This window comes from Mustela nivalis (genome assembly GCF_964662115.1).
Source record: "Mustela nivalis genome assembly, chromosome: 14".
Taxonomy (NCBI): domain Eukaryota; kingdom Metazoa; phylum Chordata; class Mammalia; order Carnivora; family Mustelidae; genus Mustela; species Mustela nivalis.
This window is the reverse complement of record NC_139033.1, coordinates 59,313,127-59,335,221: the sequence shown is the minus strand read 5'-3', so window position 1 is coordinate 59,335,221 and position 22,095 is coordinate 59,313,127. Positions and strand designations below refer to the sequence as shown.

Here is a 22,095-nt window from a genome sequence, read left to right as displayed (position 1 = left end):
AACTACTAGTTTGAATTCTTTCTATTTATTTATTTATTTATTTGATTGACAGATAGAGATCACAAGTAGGCAGAGAGGCAGACAGAGAGAGAGAGAGGAGGAAACAGGCTGCCCACTGAGCAGAGTCCGATGTGGGGCTCGATCCCAGCATCCCAGTATCATGACCCGAATCGAAGACAGAGGCCTTAACCCATGAGCCACCCAGGCACCCCTTGAATTCTTTTTTTTTTTTTAAGATTTTTTAAAATTTATTTGACAGAGAGAGAAAGCACGTGCACAAGCAGAGAAAGTGGCAGGCAGAGGGAGAAGCAGGCTCCCCACTAAACCCAGAGCCCAATGAGGGGCTTAATTCCAGGCAATAAGCTCCAATGTTTACCCACCTTAAGACCCTGCCTGGGATCATGACTTCAGCTGAAGGTAGATGGTTAACCCACTGAGCCCACCCAGGTGCCCTGAGCTTTTGTCAATTTAAATAAATGAAACAGTGCTGTATGTTCTTTTCTATATTTGGCTTCTTCCACCCAATATTATGTTTGTATAATTCATTCATGTTTGGAGGAAGTTATTGATTAGTTATTCTCATTGCTGTATAGTATTCCACTGTATGAATACATTGTCATATATTATCCATTCTATTATTGATGGACATTTGAGCAATTTCTAGTTTGGGGATATGACACATAGTAGCTCCTCCACAAACACTCCCACATGTCTTTCAGTGCATATATTCATTCATTTATGAAAGATATATATCAAAGAGGTGGTATTAGTAAACCATAGGGCAGGTACACGTTCATTTATTTTAGTAGATAGCACCAAACAATTTTCCAAAGTGTTTCTAACAATTTACATTCCAAATGTAATATGTGAGAGTTCCAACTGCTCTACATTTTTGACAACCCTCAATATTTTCTGCTTTTCTGTTTTATCCTTTCTGGTGGGTGACCATGGAGTTTAGAGCTATACTCTAATGCTGATTGAAGAGTCTTGGACCCAGATCTTAATAATTCCAGTTGTGATGTATTTAGGTCCCATATCCCACCTTAGTACTTAGCACCTTTTTGGTAAATAAAAGTCAATAAATTTTTTAGACATTTACCCAGCAAGCCAACTTTACCCAATAACAAAGTCTCTGAAAAAGAGCTGAGGTGTCAAATTTTCAACTCAATCACACTGAATAAACCTCCACTTCCAAGGATATATATGTTTTTTCAAGTAATTTCATTTTTCTATCTAATCATTTTACTTTTAAAGATTTTTTTTTTTTTTTTGACAGACAGAGATCACAAGTAGGCAAAGAGGCAGGCACAGAGAAAGAGAGGAGGAAGCAGACTCCCTATGGAGCAGAGAGCCCGAAGCGGGGCTCGATCCCAGGACCTTGGGATCATGACCCGAGCTGAAGGCAGAGGCTTCAACCCACTGAGCCACCAAGGCATCCCATAATCATTTTACTTTTAATTAGTCTAATTATTTTCTCTTTCAGAGATCTATCCAGAATGGTTTGGTGATTTCCAAAGCTGAAAAAGGACCCACTAAAAATTTTGTTCTAGATTAAAATATTATTCATTAAATGACTACTGCCTGATATTTATTGTGATAATTATCAGTAATGCAAAAATTAATAAAATACAGTCTTTTTTCAGCAATTCACAACTAAAGAGATAGATAGTAATAGCTAACATTGTTTGAGTGCATGCACTTCGCACATACTATCTCATTTAATCTTTATCACACACATTGGAGTAGGTTCTCTTACTGTTAAAGATGAGGAAACTGAGGCACAGCAATGTGAAGGAACTTCTTGAGGTAGCAGTGATGTAGAAATGGGATCAAATCCAGCAAGTCTGATTCCAGAGTACCCTTTCAACCATTACAACATCCTCTGACTGTAACAAAAGACAGAATAGGATATGTGCTTAAAAATAGGGCTAACAACAAAGTTATCTGAGAGGTACAAGTGGGAGAAATAAATTCTGACCATGGAAGTGGAGAACTTTATGAAAATAGCATTGAATGAGCTATATTTTTAAATTAGGTAGTACTGTAAAGGAAAAAATGAGAAGAAATGGAACTTTATGTAGCAAAAACAACACAGATTCTAAATTCCTTTGGGAAAGGCAATGTGTTTTCTTACTATAACCTAAGAAACCAGAAAAAGGCCTGTGAACTAGCCAGCGTTGAATGAATGCAGGAATTTAGGGCCAGGTACTGTATCCATCTTGTTGCTCTGCTCAGGTGGCTGATGGATGACAAAGTGAATGAATACATAAATGGGTTAAGAGCACGTTCAGAAAAGCAGTACTTCGGAGTCAGCTTAACTAAAGTACGGCAACTTGGTCTAAGATGTAAAGTGTATCATTCCAGGGCTCAGTTAGTTAGGCATCCAGTTCTTGGTTTTGGCTCAGGTCATAATCTCAGGGTGGTGCGATTGAGTCCCATGTAAAGGTGAAATTCTCTCTCTCCTTCTGCCCCTCCCCCAGCTCATGCCTGTGTGTGTGTGTGTGTGTGTGTGTGTGTGTGTGTACACGTGTGCATGCTCTCTCTCTGTCTCTCAATAAATAAATATAAAATCTTTTTTTAAAAATGTATCATTCTGGGACGCCTGGGTGGCTCAGTTGGTTAAACAGCTGCCTTCGGCTCAGGTCACGATCCCGGCGTCCTGGGATCGAGTCCCACATCGGGCTCCTTGCTCCGCAGGGAGCCTGCTTCTCCCTCTGCCTCTGCCTGCCATTCTGTCCACCTGTGCTCGCTCTCTCTCCCTCTCTCTCTGATAAATAAATAAATTTTTAAAAAAATGTATCATTCTATACAATTTATTTTCTACTATAATGTTGGGATCTTTAATTGAAGCAACTTCTTTCAAAATTCTGGGAGTGACTTTGTTAAACAATCATTAAATTTAATTGCATATAAACTAGGCCAAATTTTAAATCCCTTTCAATAGTTTATCATCACATAATGGTTTTAAGAATTATTTTCTTAAAAAAGATTAAGAAATCACTGAACTAAAATATTACTTTAGGGTTAAAGGAAAGAAACGAATGTAACATACACTCCAAATAACAAATATTGAGTGGGTGTTAAATTAGATGAATATCATATCATAGTTCCTCCACTTCTGGAAATTTGTTCATTAAATATTTCATTTATTTGTTTGTCAAAGAGATACCACAAGAAGGATGAGTGGTAGGCAGAGAGAGAAGAAGGCTCCCTGCTGAGCAAGGAGCCTGAGGGGGCACTTGATCCCAGGACAATGGGATCATGACCAGAGCCCAAGGTAGATGCTTAACTGACTGTCTCTTATGAGACAATTTAATGAGAGAATTCTGACAAGGATAGACTATCACAGTACTTTAAAAAACACAAAATCATATTCACTAAAAATATTATGAGGTAGATGATTTATACAATATGATTATTAATGTAAAAATACATAGATAAAGATAATAGATAAAAACTGATCACCTCAACTAAGAGAGCATTTTAATTAAAAATAGCATTTGATGTTATGTTTTTTTTCTAATAAAAAGTAAACTACTTCTTTTATAGTTTCTTAAAAGTGGAAGTGAAAAACTTCAGATTATAGAATTATAGAGATTCTGCCTAAATACTAAGGTAAAATTTGATGTGTTAAAATTGTCTTTGCAGACAGCCTCTTCAATAAATAGTGTTGGGAAAATTGGACAGCCACATGCAGAAAAATGAAATTGGACCATTTCCTTACATCGCGCACGAAAATAGACTCAAAATGGATGAAGGACCTCAATGTGAGAAAGGAATCCATCAAAATCCTTGAGGAGAACACAGGCAGCAACCTCTTCGACCTCAGCCGCAGCAACATCTTCCTAGGAACATCGCCAAAGGTAATAGAAGCAAGGGCAAAAATGAACTATTGGGATTTCATTAAGATCAAAAGCTTTTGCACAGCAAAGGAAACAGTTAAAAAAACAAAAGACAACTGACAGAATGGGAGAAGATATTTGCAAACGACATATCAGATAAAGGGCTAGTGTCCAAAATCTATAAAGAACTTAGCAAACTCAACACCCAAAGAACAAATAATCCAATCAAGAAATGGGCAGAAGACATGAACAGACATTTCTGCAAAGAAGACATCCAGATGGCCAACAGACACATGAAAAAGTACTCCATATCACTCAGCATCAGGGAAATACAAATCAAAAACCACAATGAGATATCATCTCACACCAGTCAGAATGGCTAAAATTAACAAGTCAGGAAATGACAAATGCTGGTGAGGATGTGGAGAAAGGGGAGCCCTCCGACACTGTTGGTGAGAATGCAAGCTGGTGCAACCACTCTGGAAAACACCATGGGGGTTCCTCAAAATGTTGAAAATAGAACTACCCTATGACCCAGCAATTGCACTACTGGGTCTTTACCCTAAAGATACAAACATAGCCATCCGAAGAGGCACATGCACCTTAATGTTTATAGGAGCAATGTCTACAGTAGCCAAACTATGGAAAGAACCTGGATGTCCATCAACAGATGGATGGATCAAGAAGATGTGGTATATATACACAATGGAATACTATGCAGCCATCAAAAGAAATGAAATCTTGCCATTTGTGACGACGTGGATGGAACTAGAGGGTATCATGCTTAGCGAAATAAGTCAGTCAGAGAAAGACAGCTATCATATGATCTCCCTGATATGAGGAAGTGGAGATGCAACTTGGGGGGGCTAAGGGGGGAGAAGAATGAATGAAACAAGATGGGATCAGGAGGGAGACAAACCGGAAGTGACTCTTAATCTCACAAAACAGACTGAAGGTTGCTGGGGGGAGGGGGGTTGGGAGAAAGGGGGTGGGGTTATGAACATTGGGGAGGGTATGTGCTATGGTGAGTGCTGTGAAGTGTGTAAACCTGGCAATTCACAGACCTGTACCCCTGGGGATAAAAATATATTATATGTTTATAAAAATTTTTTTAAAAATTTAAAAAAAATTGTCTTTGCACCATATCTTCCAAGTTCAAAATTCTTCTCAGGTATAATCATTACAAACAAGATACTTCTGTTAAATAAGTGGGTGTTGGTTGGTGGCTATTGCCATATTTTTCAGGTGAGAAAAATGAAACCAATTACTTCAGTGATGTATCATTTGCTGGTTATAGGAGCAGAGAGCCCTCTTTATCTCGAGTCAATAATGATTTCCAATGGGCTCACTAGTCTCTAATCAAAACTGTTTAAACCTAACTTTTTCTTTGTCTGCCTAACTCTAAATATGGAGGACTGTTCTTTTTCCACCGGAGATTATTTTATACCACTATAAAGTTACTCTGGAAGTCCAACACGTCTGCTTTGTATAAAGTGGAGAGAAACAAAATTATAAAAATGAATTTGAGCTAGTAGAACTTCTCAAGAAGATAAAATCCCAGGAGGTTTTATTTTCAATCTATATGCACACAACATATTTTCATGATCAAAGCAAGGTAACTCTCAGAATTATACCAAAATCAGATCAACTTTTCACCATTGATCTCTGCTGTTATTAGCTGGAATAATACTCTAAGACTTTACAAAATCATGGCTGAAAATCCTTGTAAATAATTGCACTTGTGAATTAAATAACGATTTTTGGGTGGTGCCTTTTTTTTTTTTCCCTCCAAAGCTATTTGTAGCTGTGCCAATAAAATTGATGGGTAGAATTTGACCTCTTACTCATAACTGTGAAAACAAATGTCCCATGCACATTAGACAACTATCTATAATGATTATGTTGGCCTCTTCTTTAAAGCAAATATTTTATAAAAGAAAGTTGCTACATACTCTAATGTTCCCATAAAAAAAAAAAAAAACCTTTAACTCTCTAAAATTTGGAAAAGAAAGTTTTATTTCCAAATAAATTTTATTTTTAATTTCTCAAAGAAAACCACCTTATACGGTTAGTAATTTGACGTGGCATAGTCTAATCAGAAAACTGAAACAAATCTCTTTATTTAAAAAGAATTATGTATTCTAAGTATTGAGAAGATCAAATTTTCAAGAATTATATCTGTCTATGATATATGTCTATATTTGTGAGATAGAAATCATAACACTAATACTTTTCTCATTCTTTAAAAATAATGATTAATAAGAAAAGTAATAATGGTATTAACATTATATTTCTTACTAACGTTCATCTGAGAATGTTTGAATATTTAGTTACCCCTTCTTGTCTTTTTTCCTGTTCACTTGATTACCCACTCCCAAGCCTATATTTTAATTAATTTTAATCAGGGTAGATTAATAAATCCCAGCTTGTTCATGGGAACCAACTGATTCAGAATGAATCTTTTTTAATTGTTTTGTGTTCACATGGGTGTTCACTTTGGCTCCTCCCCAAGCTTCCAGCCAAGGGGGAAAATTACCTTTCCACGCCCAACTAAAAACAGAGTCAAAGAATAATTCCTTTGGTGAGCAGCGTCACTGAATAAGCAGTTTTAGCGTGGTGTGTGTGTATTTTTTTAAATGAAAATCTGTATGTAGATTAAGTCAACAAAGTAGTTTTCACATAGAATACCAGATCCTGTTGTTGCTTTTTTTTTTTTTTTTTAGAAATCACATTCTGAAATTTATAATCTTTATTACCAAGTTTTATACATCTCAAAGGACATGTTTTTCTCCTGGATGAAGCAGTTTTCTTAAAAAGCAAACTGGAATTCTTTTCCCAGCCCATGTTTTGTGTCCTTCACCTCTAATCTTCCAAAAAATTCTTTGATACTGTCATTTTTTTTTTAGATTTTTATTAATTTATTTGACAGAGATCACAAGTAGGCAGAGAGGCAGAGAGAGAGAGAGGAAGGGAAGCAGGCTCCCTGCTGAGCAGAGAGCCCAACACGGGGCTCGATCCCAGGACCCTGAGATCATGACCTGAGCTGAAGGCAGAGGCTTTAACGCACTGAGCCACCCAGGCACCCCAACAGTATCATCTTTGATACTGTTCTAAATGAGAATGTTTTTGAGTTCTTTTCTTTTGTCAAAAGGTAACCATTAGTGCCCCTGTTTAAAACAAACAAACAAAAAAACCCTGATTGCATTATGACACAGAGCTTCTTACCTAATTTCTTGCCTTTCTGTAATAAGTCAGGAATCAGTACTTGTCTGGTTTGACCTGGAAAAGTAACCAAGCCCTCCAAAAACGAATGGTACAAGCTTCCTATGTCCGGGATCACTATGCTTTAAGAAAGCAACATAGATGGAGTGCTCATAAAGAGAAAAGAGCAAGATCTCTACAAGCTGTGTTGGTATGTAAGAGAAAGATGAAGAAGCTTTCTTAGAATACTGGGGACCTGTTGGTGAGATCTTAGAGCCTCGGGTTCCTCTCCAAACCCACCTCCAGAAGCAACACCCCCACCCTCTCTCCAATGTGATGAATCAGACAATCCTCTCATCTCCAGAGTGGTTTCCAGAGTGGTGGCTGCCAAAACACTCCACTTGAGGGCTCATAAACACTTCTTGAAAAATGGTGGTGATGACAGACTGGGTGGGTTTTTGTGATCTGGCTTATGAGAGTAGGATTCTAGATGCAGGATTTGTGAGACGAGGTGAAGAAAATCAATAATATGTGTGGATGTAGGAATACGGACAGACATTTTAAAACAGTTCTGTCTTCTACAGGGTCAAAGAATTTCGTTTTGATCTAGAAAATAAATGATTTCCTTTTAAGTGAAGGTCATTCTGACTTAAGATAAACATATACATATCAAATGGCTATGCCATTTTCAGAGTTTGGGGGAACTCCATAATCCTGCAACTTAAGTGTGTTCGTTTTTACCAACCAGCCTCCAGTTTTTGAGAATTTTCCCATTTTATCATGTTAGCCAGTTAAGAAAACTGGGTCTCTTCAACTTTCTTTAGGCTAATCCAAGATCTCAATCAAACTGGGTAGGCTTCTGTTTTATTTTTCACAGATACAGTAAGTGCAGGATTATATATGCAAGGTCACAAAATCCACACCCTAGTATGAATTAATCTCAGAGAACATTTTAAAAACAGCAGAGTATATCTCTCCATTTCCCTTAACCATGATTTTTCTTCCCTTATTTAATGTCTTTTTACCATAAATTCTTTATTAAAAAGGGAGACACAAAAATATGCTATTGTAATACTCCCAATTTAAGGGTATATAAATGGTGCTTTCATTTTTTAAAAAATATTTTATTTGTTTATTTGAGAGAGAGAGAGAGATAGCATGAGAGGGGAGAAGGTCAGAGGGAGAAGCAGACTCCCCCATGGAGCTGGGAGCCTGATGCAGGACTCGATTCCAGGACTCTGGGATCATGACCTGAGCCAAAGGCAGTCGCTTAACCAACTGAGCCACCCAGGCACCCATAAATGGTGCTTTCTAATTGCATTTTTCAATATACAGTAAACTTTGTGCCCAAATATCTTCCATTCCTCCCTTTGTTCCTCCCTTCCTCCCTCCCTTCTATGCTTTCTTTCTTTTATAGTTTTCCTTTATTTAGGAAAACAATCCACAAGCATTAACTCAGCACCTCCCATGAATTTACTCTCCATTATTAATTTCTTCCTTCTTTGAAAGTATTGTTACAATATGAAAAACGCTGTGACCAAATCTTTTTCTTCTAAGAGTTTACATTTGAGTGTATGTTTGCGTGTGTGCACACGTGTGTAAAAGAAGGGTGAATACTTAGGAGAAAATGTGTAAACCGTCAACTGCAATTTAAGTCAAAAAGAAAACAGCCACAGAGGTATTTCAGATCTGTTCCTTCTGATTATAAGACATAACCAAAAGGTCAACGGAAGGAGGCAGCCTCTGGGTCTGGAGATGGAAGCCAGGTGCTAAAGTGATGGGCAGAGAATGAGGCGGAGGCATTCTTTGCTGGAGCAGCAGACCTAGGGAATGCTGGGGGATAGGGAGGGCCCTGGGTGAAGGACCTGAGTTGCCTCTCCGTAATTTAGCACATTCCCATTTGCTTTTATCTCCAGGGAACTGAATGTTTCCAAGAGATGACCTTGATGACCACACATAATATCAAGTTAATCCACATTCACATTAGTCCTGAATAAGTTGGATTTCATTTCTCTCAGAAAGTAGCCTCTCATCCAAGACTGGCTCCTTTTGTAGTTCAAAGTTTCTTTAGTTTAGACCTTGGGAAGATAACGTTTTGGATGTGGTTTGCGCCTTTAATTTTATGTACTTTTAAAACCTCATTTAAATAAAAAAACCTCAAAGCTAACAATGGTCAATCCAGAAATCCCCAAAATTTCTTTTCTTTCTTTTTAAAATATATGTATTTGTTTTAGAGGGAAAGAGAGCATGCGTGAGAAAGGGAAGGGAGAGAAGGAGAGAGAGAGAGACAGAGAAGCAGACTCAGAGCTCAGCATGAGCTCAACTTGGGGCTGGATCCCAGGGCTCTGATCCCCACTGGATATAAAACCAAAAGTGGGGGGCTTAACCAAGTATGCCACCCAGATGCCCCTCCAGAAATTTTCAAGTGGATTTCCCAGGATTACTTTGGCGTTGGGGGGAGGGGGAATCTAAAAGAGATTTCCTTGAATTCTGTGGATTCCCAACATCACTTTTTCCATATTACCTCCCTTATTCTTTGATCACATTTTTTTTCTGAAAGAATTAAAAATAATTTATTTCACTTGATTTACTCATTTACACAGCATTTATGATTGCATATTATGTTCTAAGCGTTGTGTGAGAACTCAAGGAGTTTACTGAGTTTTGTTGTTTTGTTATTGTTGTTTTATCTTGTTTTGCTTTTTAGGGAAAATTAAAGCCTAAAACCTAAAAGGGAAAAATGCTCTCTCAGAAGGCCAGAGCATCCCAGGAGCCTATAGAAAGAGTATTTACTGTCTGTCTAGAGATTCAGAAAGAATTCCAAGGCTCAGCCCAAGGTGACTCTTTGAAGATAAGAAGTAGTCAAGCAGAGAGAGCAAAAAGTAGATGCATATAAACTCAAAAGAGAATGTTAAAAACTGTGAGAAACTGAATATGACAAAAAAAAGTAACCATTTTTCAAAATTAAATGTTTGCTGACTGAATAGACATGAAACTATTCTTCCCAAGCTTTAACTTTCTAGACTGAATAAATACATTTTATTATATTAATCTACTTTCCCATATTAATACTTTTTATGATTCTACTCTGGATTTTCTCAATATTCTTAGCATATTTGTACATGTTATGTATCCAACAGAACTCAACACTGCAATAAAGTTGATATAGTTTGAGAGTAGAAGAATATTCACATTGAAATTCTCCAAATATTCTACCATATTTTATCATAGGGTTGCTAGTTGATTTCTGATGTTATTCCAGAAATTATAAACAAATTTATCCTAGAAGAAGAAACAATAAACCTGAGCTTTAATTCAATGACTAATATGATAGCCGTTGATAACCTCTGATAACCTAAACTCTGATAACCATATGATTCAAATGACAGATTATTTGCTCACTAGTATAACATCTCCCTGACCTCCTATAGACTCTCCCCGCTATACTATGAAACCCTATGGTTTTATATACTATAAAACCTTAAGTAATTATCTACTGGCTTCATGTACCATTCCATATTAGTAGAATCTGTGGTTCAAAGAGGTCAAGTGACTCTTTCCTTTGATCTTTACTTCTAGCCAGCAACAGCTGGCTTCCTCTGGAAGATTCACAAGGGTCTTATTTGTTATTTGAAAACAACTATAACCCGGTGGTGATAAAGAATTGAATGTGACCAAAGTTCAAAGCTAATATGAGCTAACCAAATGCAGCCTTGAGTCTAGCATGACTTTCGCCTTGATACCACATTAGCATCATTACCTATCAAAGTTTCTTAAAATGCGGTTTTTTTATTTGGTGGACAGATGGGTCGAGTTGGTGGCAAGGTTTGTGTCTTGTTTTGTTCTAGTGTTTGATGTATTATAGATGCTTGGTGCCTTGGCAGCAAAAATTTGATGATAAATACCTGTTTACCTGGCTTAAGGTATCTATTAGTCTTCCCTGTTAAGATTTTACAAAAGATCTTTTCAGAGGCAGGAGCTAGAGCACCACTTCTTTTACTCCATAGTTAGTTCGTTCACACCAGAGTCTGGGAGTCAATAGGTCATCCTGGAATCGACCTGGGCTTCATAGTCACTCAGAATCTTATTTGAATACCATCTGCCCCACTTCATTCATTCAGCAAATATCTCTTGAGTAATCTTTTTTTTTTTAAGATTTTATTTATTTATTTGACAGACAGAGATCACAAGTAGGCAGAGAGGCAGGCAGAGAGAGAGGGAAGGGGGGAAGCAGGCTCCCTGCTGAGCAGAGAGCCTGATTGATGCGGGGCTTGATTCCAGGACCCTGAGATCATGACCTGAGCTGAAGGTAGAGGCTTTAACCCACTGAGTCACCCAGGTGCCCCTTCCCTCTTTTTCCCCCTTCTTATCTCTACCCCCCGCCCCCCCTGCACACACGCATTCCACCTCCTCCCACCACCTATTTTCTGTGCTGTCCTTGCTCTCATCATTGTCTGAGCAGGCCCTTCCCATGTCACCCCACACTGAACTAGGAGGAAGGGCAGCCCCATTTGAACAACCTGCACAACAACTTCAGAACCAGCAGGTGTCTGGGAAAAAAAAAAAAACAAAAACTATTCATTATTCTAATTCCCTAAGCCATTTCTTCATAACCCATTTTTAGATAATTTGAAAAGCAAAATGTTAACTGGAAAGAGTCGTGCCCTACTCCCTAATGATAAATATATCATTTCAGAAAAATAAAATTGTATTTAAGCATTTACCATAATATTTTTTTCCTTCCTTCCTTTTTTTCTTTCTTTCTTTCTTTCTTTCTTTCTTTCTTTCTTTCTTTCTTTCTTTCTTTCTTTCTTTTTTTAGATTTTATTTATTTATCTGACAGACAGAGAGAGCACAAGCTGGGGAAGGATCAGAGAGTGGGGAGAAAGAAGCAGGGTCTCCATGCCCAGGAGGGAGTCTGATGTGGGGCTCAATCACAGGACCCTGGGATCATGATGGCAGTGAAAGCAGACACTTAATCCACTGAGTCACCCAGGTGCACCAAGAATCTATCTCCAATAGGCTGTTCCTCAAAGGTTTGGAATTACAAAGCAGAGAAGAAATCTTTTTCTTAAGGAAAAAAAAAAAAAAATCACCTTTGAAATGAAAATGGATAATCAGATTTTCCTATCAAATCATCTCAGTCCCAAAGTGGAATGTTATAAATATAAAACAACAACAACAAACAGGCAGTATTTAAAGAATACAGATCTTCAAATCATTTGTAGTATTTCTTATTTCAGTAGGTCAATCGGCCATTGAATATTCACGAGCCCTATTAACCTGTCTCTCTGCTAGGCCTTCAAGAAACACATGGGACTAGAATATAGACCTTGCTTTTATGAGTTAACAGTTTCTCATGGAAATGGGTGAACAGGTAATTTGCATAACAGAATGTGTTAAGTATCATAATAGAAATGGGTATTGAACACTAATTCTTCCTAGGAAGTCAGGAAAGCCTGCAAGGAGAGGCCATTTGAGATGCATTTTATTTTTAATTTATTTATTTAAATTCAATCTAATATATAATGTACTATTAATTTCAGAACTGATTTATCAGTTGCGTATAACACCCAGTGCTCATTCCATTAAGTGCCCTCCTTAATGCCCATCACCCAATCCCCCTACTTCCCTTCCAGCAACCTTCAGTTTGTTTCCTATAGTTAAGAGTCTCCTATGGTTTGTCTCCTTCTCTGTCTTTGTCTTATTTTCCCTTCCTTTTCCCTATGTTCATGTTTTGTTTCTTAAATTCCACATATGACTGAAATCATGCAATTGTCTTTCTCTGATTGATTTATCCACTTAGCACAATACCTTCTAGTTCCATCCATGTTATTGCAAATGGCAAAATTTCATTCTTTTTGATGGCTGACTAATATCCCATTATATATATAATACCACATATTTTTCCATACATCCGTCCATGGGCATTGGGGCTCTTTCCATAGTTTGGTTATTGTGGACATTGCCGCTATAAACACTGGGGTGCACGTGTCCCTTTGAATCACTATGTTTGTATCCTTTGGATAAATACCTAATAGTGCAATAGCTAGGTCATAGGGTAGCTCTATTTTCAACTTTTTGAGGAACCTCTATACTGTTTTTCAGAGTGGCTGTACCAGCTTGCATTCCCACAAACAATGTAAGAAAGTTCCCCTTTCTTCACATCCTCACTAACGTTTGTTATTTCCTGACTTGTTAATTTTAGCCATTCCTACCTGTGTGATGTGCTGTCTCATTGTGGTTTTGATTTGTATTTCCCTGATGCTGAGTGATGTTGAGCATTTTTTCATGTGTCTGTTGTCTGTTGGCTACTTGTATGTCTTTGAGATGCATTTTAAAGAGTAAGAAAGAATTCGTCAGGCTGAGAAAGGAGACAGGGGCTAAGGGAAGACATCCCAAGAAGATAAAATCATGTGAGGAAAGTAACATGAGTGAAAGGGTTTTTTGGAGCATTTGGAGAAAGGAGAAGTAGTACAGTGGACTACATGCCAGATGTTGGACTAAAAGAAGGTTTGTGTGATCTAAAGACTATATTTTAATGGGCACAGTGCTCAGAGATGAGCACTTTTACAGGATTATCATCATCTACTGTCACACACCACCATCTCCTGGAATCCTCAAAATTTTGATACTACAACGGGTTCCACAAGGAAGGGTTATTACATCTTTTATTTCCAACTGGAAACCATGTATCGGTGCTGCTGGTTATCAGTGTTTGTAGGCTTTTGTGAAAATATTATTTCATTTTATCAGAGCACTTCCTATCCCATTGGAATTAGGCATGCATTGCAGTCAAGAGACAAATCGACATGATGAACAACATACTGTATTCATGAGCATGTCTTGCCCTCTTACAACCAGTGTGTTGTTTCCTGGACCAAAGTTATCTTCCTGACTCTTCTCCCAGGTGACATTCTCTTCTGGGTTGTTCCCCCAACCCTCATGCATACCTCAGTCTCTGGTGGGCCCATCTCATACATGCCAAACCCAGAGGCACGCGGGTGAGTGAGAGACAGAAGCCTTTCCTGCCCTTCAATTCATGTTTTCCATGTGTTGCCCGCTCTTACCTTTTAGGAAGAGGCAGAGAAACAGAGGACACATTTTATGTAGCTATCTAGTTATTCACTGCAATTACCAAATGCTGTATTTTAAAATGCTTTAGAAGCTCTAAAATTTAAAAAAAAAATTATTTCCCTTTATTATCTCGTGAATTTTTTTATTTTAAATAATTGAGTAAAGTTATTTACAAAAAGTTACACTGATAATCATTATGGGGTGAGGAAGGAGGTAAAGACTTCGCCTATAGGAAAAAGACAAGCGGACAAAAAAAGGCGGCGGGGCAGTGGCGGGGAGAGACAAGCATAGTTTGGCCCAGGAACAAAACCTTGGTTCTGGGTGAGTGAAACACATACAACTGAGAATGGTATGGTGTGTATTACTCAGAATTTGTCCTGGCTCCCCCATGCCTGAGACTGAGGAAGACAGAGATACAAAAAATCTTCATCTTTGAAAGCTACAATGCATCATCAGTTTGATACCCCTCCAAAGCAAAAGACAATGACATTTCCTTTTCTTCTCCCCAGGGAGCCATGTTGTGGGATCCAGCTCTTCCCAGTGGGAGGGCGGGGGTTATCTGCCCAAGGGCAGTGGTACGCATGGCATCATCTGATCTGTTTATGGACACTTTGATGAAATCCTCCAAGAAATCTCAGAAATGATTGACAGTTGGGAGGGTGGTCTTTTCTGTGACCTAGGGGCATGAATTACCCAGCAGAAGATAATTGTCCTACATTGCATCCAGACCATTTGTTTCCCAGTTTGAGTGCATAACTATAATATCTAGCTGGTTTCTTGGGTGGTTCACTGCCTCCTTAGAAAAGTCCCAAAGTAGATCACACTAAAAACCACACCCATTACCCTTTGGGCTTGTTCAATTCATTATGAACTCAACAATTACACAAAAGCTCCTCATCAGCTACAGAGACCAAACTTTGCACTTCACTAATGTATTAACAGCTTTTTTATTCTCACACACTACAGCCAGTACAAACTTCCATTTCCCATTGTTGGATTTAGCTCTTAATTGGCCTAAGAGCAGCAAGCCATCACCTTGAGTCATAAGGAGTGGAACATGTCGAGATTCTCACTCAACTGACTCCATCCTTTCCTTACCTTTTCCCCTAACTTCTTTCACTACCTCACCCCCCACCCCGACTATCCCTCTATCTTTTCCCTACCAAGTTTCCAACCATGCTATTCTCAGAACCACATCTCATGCCAAGAGCAAGCATACCTAAATATTTTCTCTTGCTTCTCCCAATCTGCACCCTGTCCTTTGCAGGACCAACATGTCTCATCTCAGCGGAGCTCTCCACCCCTCACAGCCCAACCCAGAGTCTGAGCACAGGTTGCTGCATGATCTGGGGCTTCTCCACCTCCACCCTGTTATAGCTCTCCACCCACCTCCCTCGTCCCCCGCCCAGTCTACACCTGGAGGCAATCGGCTGATTGCAAGCTCTCCCAAGCTACTTAGACCTTTATCTTCACTCCCCATCCGGGGAGAGAGCCAGTTTTACTGCTCATTGTTCACCAGAGGGGGGGAAAAAAGAAAACAAAATTGAGGCAGCATTCTGACAGCTTTCAGGAGGCAACAGTAGAGGAATTCAGATGTTCCAGAAGAGTGACTTTGAAAGGGAAACCTTTTTGGGGACCCTAACCCATGACAAGAAATGCATTTTACACTCTGACCCAGTGCATATATATATCAACTAAAGAAAAAATAAATTAATACAACACACTAGAGGAAAGAACAGGATGTGCCAACTACATCATGCATAGAATTAACTTGTGTGAACAAGCACACATTTCCAAAAACTGTAAACTTATATGGCATACATGAACTTTTTATTCTCTTATGTACATTTTTATGTTATAATGAGAAAAGGTAACACTGATACAGCACTTGCTCTGTGCTTGGCATTTTTAAAATCTCTTAATTCCCCTAACACTATAGGTTGGCCCTGTATCAGCCTTATTGTACCAAAAGGGAAACTGAGTTTCTCAAGGTCACATGGCTAGGAAGTGACTGGACCAGAATTTGCATCCAGGCTGCCACACTCTGGCCCAACTACTCTCCCCTACTAGGATTAGACATGAAACTTAAGTCGCTACATAGGGTCCACAAAACAAAGCATATGCGATTTATGGGTGATTTAAGGGACTTTATGGGTTATCATCAACAGTGTGATTCTGTTTCCATTCACTGACTTTATACTCTTACCCCCGAAAGAGGAAATTAATATTAAATAGATTTGACAGATACATTTTTTCAGGTTTTGAAGATGGCTATCTTATTGTAATAAATTAATGTTAAGAATTAATATAATATTTTTAGTTAAATATAAAGCACTTTTAATAAGTTTCAGTTCTAGATCTCAGGACAGCTTGATATCATGAGCAGAATACAAAAGACTTTTAGTAGTAATTTACTAGTGCACCTTTCCATTTTTCTTTTAATCAAAAAAGGGAAAAATTTGTATATCATCACTATAAATTTAATAAAAACTAGAAAAATCACACTCAAGTGACCAAACAATCTTAAAATCACAGACATTGTAAAACTAAACAAAAAACAATTTCTTTCACCTAAAAGAAAAAAGCAATACCAAAATTTAGGACCTATATTTCAATTATTGGCTTAAGTTTTCATTCTTTTTATAAGTGTGAAGACAATATAACTCTTGGGTTCCTTTAATTCTAGGAATGCCCGGGTAGTGTATTTATCTATTGTCCCAACTGTCATGTTAGGGTATAATAATTTCAATCTTATATCTGAATGCTATTTTTCTGTCAATAAAAACAGCTAAATTTATGAAATCTTGCGTTGAGAAGCTAAGCCAATGTGGAAGAAAACTCTAGAGGAGGCAGAAGACCTGAGTTGACCTTAGCAAGTCCTTTTTGCCATATCTAATTATTCTAAAACATATTGAGTACATACTATCTGGTAAATTCTGAGGCATAAAAAGTAGTAATCTGCAAACATATTGGACAGAAAAGTTTGCTATACAAAAATCATCAGGAAATTAATTATACATCATGAAAAGAACTAATTCTGCAGCTTAATTTAATGCAATTCCAAAGTTTTCTTTCTCTTAAGTTTATAGCAAAATGTATTTATTACAAAACACTTATTTCCCAGAATCAGAAACTCAGAAGTAGGAGCCTTATTTCTCCTACCAGAACATTTCCACTTTGTGGAAAGAAGCTTTGAGACCCAGAGAGATGGCAACTTAGTTCATGGTAGAATTTACTTCAAAAGGTATGGTAGGAAGGCTTTAAAAACATTAACCACAACTTTCCTTGAATATTGTCAAGAAAAACCCATTTATCATGTCACAGATTTTAAAATGGTGCTTAAAAAGATCAGTTGATCTTCTTAATGTTTCCATGTCTTTGAAGTATTTAAAGTGCTTTGTCTTCAAACTAAGGTCTCTGTGAGTCGGTACAGAGAAATAACAGAGCCACTGTGAAGTTGCACTAATGGGTCACGCCTACTCAGACACACACACACACACACACACACAACAAGTTTAACAAGTTCTGCTGAGAACATACATTTACTAGACCTATTAATTTAGCAAAATAATAGTAATATCGTTATAAAGCAACTGTAGTAAGTGGTAAGATAATGAGATAGCAGTGGACATGGGACAATGGTCAAATCTCTCACACAGTTCACAAGTTAGATTCCAACACAATCTGTGCATGAGTGTGAGGTAACATTTACGATTTTGTCTCTATCAGGGAGATATCTCTAAAGGAACAGATATGCCATTAGGCAGTAAAAATCCATTCAGCCTCTAGGAGTGGCTCTAATTTCAAAGTCATTTTGAAATCCAGGGTTTACCCATTAAATCAAATATTCACCTCTGCTTAGAGAAACTGGCAACCGTACGTCACCTTTGTCCCTGTCTTGCTTTCGAGGGGTATATCTGGGGATCTAAGGGATCTGGGAAGGTGGGGATCCGGGAAGCTGCAGAATGTCACAACCTCACAATTTATTCACTGTCAAAGTTCAGGAAGGTCATTGCCTGGCTAGACTCTGCAAATTCCATCTTGATGTGTTATTAGCCCCTAGTAAGCAACCGTCCCTTAAGTATATGCGCAGTTAGTTTGAGAAGAAGGATAAACTGTGGCTATCTGCTCATCTGTCCCTTGTTGGTGAATGTTGGCTGGCTCTAGACCTAACCCAGGCCCCAGAAGCAGCCACTTATCTTTTTAGCTAGTTCTGACAATTTTTAGTTTTAAGAGCCACAACTTTTTAAAATTCAAGGACAACAAACTATGTATAAGATTCTTAAATATAAAGATGTCTCAGAAGATGGCAACTGGTGCGTTTCATAATGTCTGCAAAAGAAATGTTTCACTTAACATACACTTCAAATTTAAGAGTGAAGGAGTTCTTCACGGATTTTCAATAACTTGGACACTCTTTGGTCTTCTAGCTCTGTTTCAGTAAAATACATAGGGCAGATAACCACACTACCAGAATTTCTGATTTTATATTTGCCTTTATTTTTCAGGACTCATTCTGTTACTAATCCTGAATACAGAACAATACTATCAGGGATTATTTCAGTACATCTATAAATTTTTGAACTTTGGAAAGTTTAAAATTATTTAACAGTTTCACATCAAACGTGATGAGGATAACTCAAGAATCAAGTCAGAGAGCCAATGAGAGGAAAAATCTCATCCAATTTTTGTAGTAAAAAACATTTTTGCTGCATCCACTTTTTTTTTCTGCATTCATACTTGAAGACCATATTATTTACTGGGGTTGATAATACTCTATTTGAAACATTAACAACTTTATGTAAAAACTAATAAGAAAAGTAGATTCATTGCACAGAAATAAATTTATCCATATATTTTATGAAATGGTTAATCTCACAAATATTTATCAGGTTTTTAAACACTATTCTGTGTTATATAGTGTCTAGTTGTAGGTACTCAATAAATGCTACTGGAATAAATGGAAGAATAAATTTAAATCTCAAAAACTCTTGGAAAATTCCTTATGAGTGAAAAAACCCCAATATTAGCAAATTACTCATTATTTGTTTCAAGAGAAATATGTGTTAGGCTCATTCATGTTAATAATGTAAATGGGCAGTGGTTCACAGATGATTTCCATTTTTAAAGTATTAGATTTCCTTTTTAAATATTTAGGTAGCTTGTATTTATATAAAAACTTTTTACTAGATTATACCACTAGCTTATACTACTAGTACTATCTGTCAAGAAAATACTTGATGACTAAAGTAACAATTTAATTTATATTTTACTACTTTCATTTTATTTTACAAATAGACTCATTTTATAACTATTTGATAATTTGAATAAATGTTTAGAAATACTACTAATTATTTAGTAAATAGAGAATATATAAATTTGGATCTATCAATTATTCAATCTACAGATGATGATGGGTAGATATATGGTATCAGAGGCTCCTTGCAATAGTTTCAACCTACCAAGTTTCTGGCTTATAGGTTGGGCTGCACTAACCAGAGGAAAATAAATAATACAAATATAAATACAAAATAATACTGTCATTTTCTCCATAGAAGCATCATGTTCACCAAACTGTGACTTCCTTATGGATACACTGGATCTCCAACTCCTGCCATAGCATTTGACACATACTAAGAACTCGATTCACATTTATTGCATGAACAAAGAAGTTATTGAATTTCACTAATTGTCAGGTTTCTATAACTTCATTCTCCACCACTCTCTCTATCACTTTCTCAGTATTCCACTGACAGGATCTTTTTGTTTTAATAACCGGTGTGTATTCTTAAATCAAATGAGTGTTTGCTGGGATCTGAGTGTGGAAGGAGGAGGAGGCATTGTGAGGAGTAAGGGGAATCCCTGCTGAAACGTGACCACACCATGGACCAGACCAGCTATGGCCCATGCTACGTGGTAGTGCAGCCCTATTTCCACCTCCTGTCTCAAAACAAAGAAGGTCTCTGGGAAGTGTTTTCTTTAAAGAGTAATTAACTGCTGAAGGTGAAACTGCTTTTCACAAAGAGTCCTGGCTGGGAGGAACCCTGGCCCAAGCTGGGCTTTACATATACTGTCTTATTCAATGCCAAAAACCCCTCATTTTTAGAAATAGGGAGAAAGGTTCATGGAGGTTTTACAATGGGATTTCTAGCCCCAATTCCCAAAGTCTTGATGACAGACAAAGGCAAGAGAGGACAATCTTTAGTATACTGTGGGGGGTTTACAGAAAAGACATACACCCGCAGCATACACAGGAACCAACACACACACATAAACACACACACAGAGGGACTGAGGTCATCCTCTGGAGAGAAGATAAGCAGCAGTAATAAACTGCTAGACAAATGTTTGGAAAGGAAAACCTAGCATTTAAGAGAGTTGTTTTGGATTCCATTACCTACATAAAATGAACACAAAACTTTCCCATCAGGAACCTCATTTTCAGCTTGTGCTGAGGAGAAGCAGCTTATTATGAGGCATCCTAAGATGTTTTGCAGATGAGTAACATAAATCAACTGTTGAGCAAACACCGGGAAAGTAGTACTTGGCCTTCAGAAAAGTACTTCTGATGTGAGCTGATGAAAGCAAGCTAGTGATGGTTTGCAGCCTTTACTCAACAGCAGGAAAAGAAAGTTCACCTGTATCTCCTCTTGGATTAAAATAAAACATGGCCGGTTCTAGTGGAGCTAACCCCAAGAACAATCCTGCCAGATCCTACCTCTTTCAGCTCTACAGGTTTAGGCTCACTGTGACATTGGTAGCTTCCCCTCTAGAACAATGCACTCCCCTTACCCACAACCTTCTCCATTTCCAGACATCCTCCATATCCCAAAAGGCCCATCTCTATGGAGATCCTTATCACTCTTTTTTTTTTTTTAAAGATTTATTTATTTATTTGAGAGAAAGAGAGAAAGAGCATGCAGGGGCAGGGGCAAAGGGAGAGGGAGAGAGTGTTAAGCAGACTCCAAGCGTGGAGCCCAACGCAGGGTTCAATCCCAAGACCCTAAGATCCTTACCTGAGCTGAAGCTAAAAGCTAGACACTCAACTGCACAACCAGGTGCCTCAAGACTCCTCCCTTTAAAGCAGCTTAGTGTTTTCTCTATAGTGAATTTTTTTCTCTATATAAGTTTTTTCTTTTTTAAAAAAAATTAAAATAAATTAGTTCATATATACCATATTACTAGTTTCAGAGGTAGAGTTCAGTGATTTATCAGTCTCATATAATATCCAGGGCTCATTATACAAACTCCTATCACAGAAGCTGTGTTGTAACATTTTATTTGTTTTTTACTTGCATATAAAACAAAACAAAACAAAACAAAACCACTATGTGTTAGTTAACAGCACACATGTCTCAATTATATTCATATTCTCAAATGTGTGCTCAATAATTCTTGTTTATGTTTCAGTACCAGTGAGTGTAACTCTCCCTGACTCCCTGGCAGATCCCACTGAGAGCGCCCAGGTTGTCACTGCTAACCCTTCTTGCTGGCCATGAGATTGGCACTACTGCTTTCCCCTCCCTATTCTCAAGGAATCTTGAAACATCTTTTTCATCTTCATCAGGATTCTTAAGACAGTGAGGCTTGGGCTGAATGGCGTAGAGATTGTTCAAGAAGAGGGAAGAAGAGTTACTTAGGTATCTCTGATCAAATAAAGCCCATGAGACCACATGCTAGGATTTTAAAAGCTATTACAGCAGGCCCAAATGACTCCCTGCAGCTATAAAATGATTTATAACCTGACTCCTGCTGACCCCTCTGGTTCTGTCTCTCATACCGCTATTGAACTACTTGAAGACCCATGCATTTATCCCGATTTCTCATGCCCCTCACTTAATTCCCACAAACTGCTGTCTATTAAACATATTTCATTATCTCCATTTCTCAAATGAGAAAACTAAAACTCATGGACATTGATTGAATGGGACAAGGTCACACAGTGGAAGGTCAGGATTTGATCTCAGTTTGTCCT

General features: G+C 37.8%; 1 protein-coding gene across 1 annotated transcript in view; it reads right to left on the bottom strand.

Annotated features, from left to right (window-relative positions):
* DSC1 (desmocollin 1) overlaps positions 1-22,095 on the bottom strand; it is a 333,497-nt gene that overhangs the window by 130,833 nt on the left and 180,569 nt on the right. Inside the window, exon 4 of the mRNA XM_082699479.1 lies at positions 1,757-1,886. The gene's annotated coding sequence lies outside the window, so the exon portion shown is untranslated. The remainder of the gene's footprint in view (positions 1-1,756; positions 1,887-22,095) is intronic.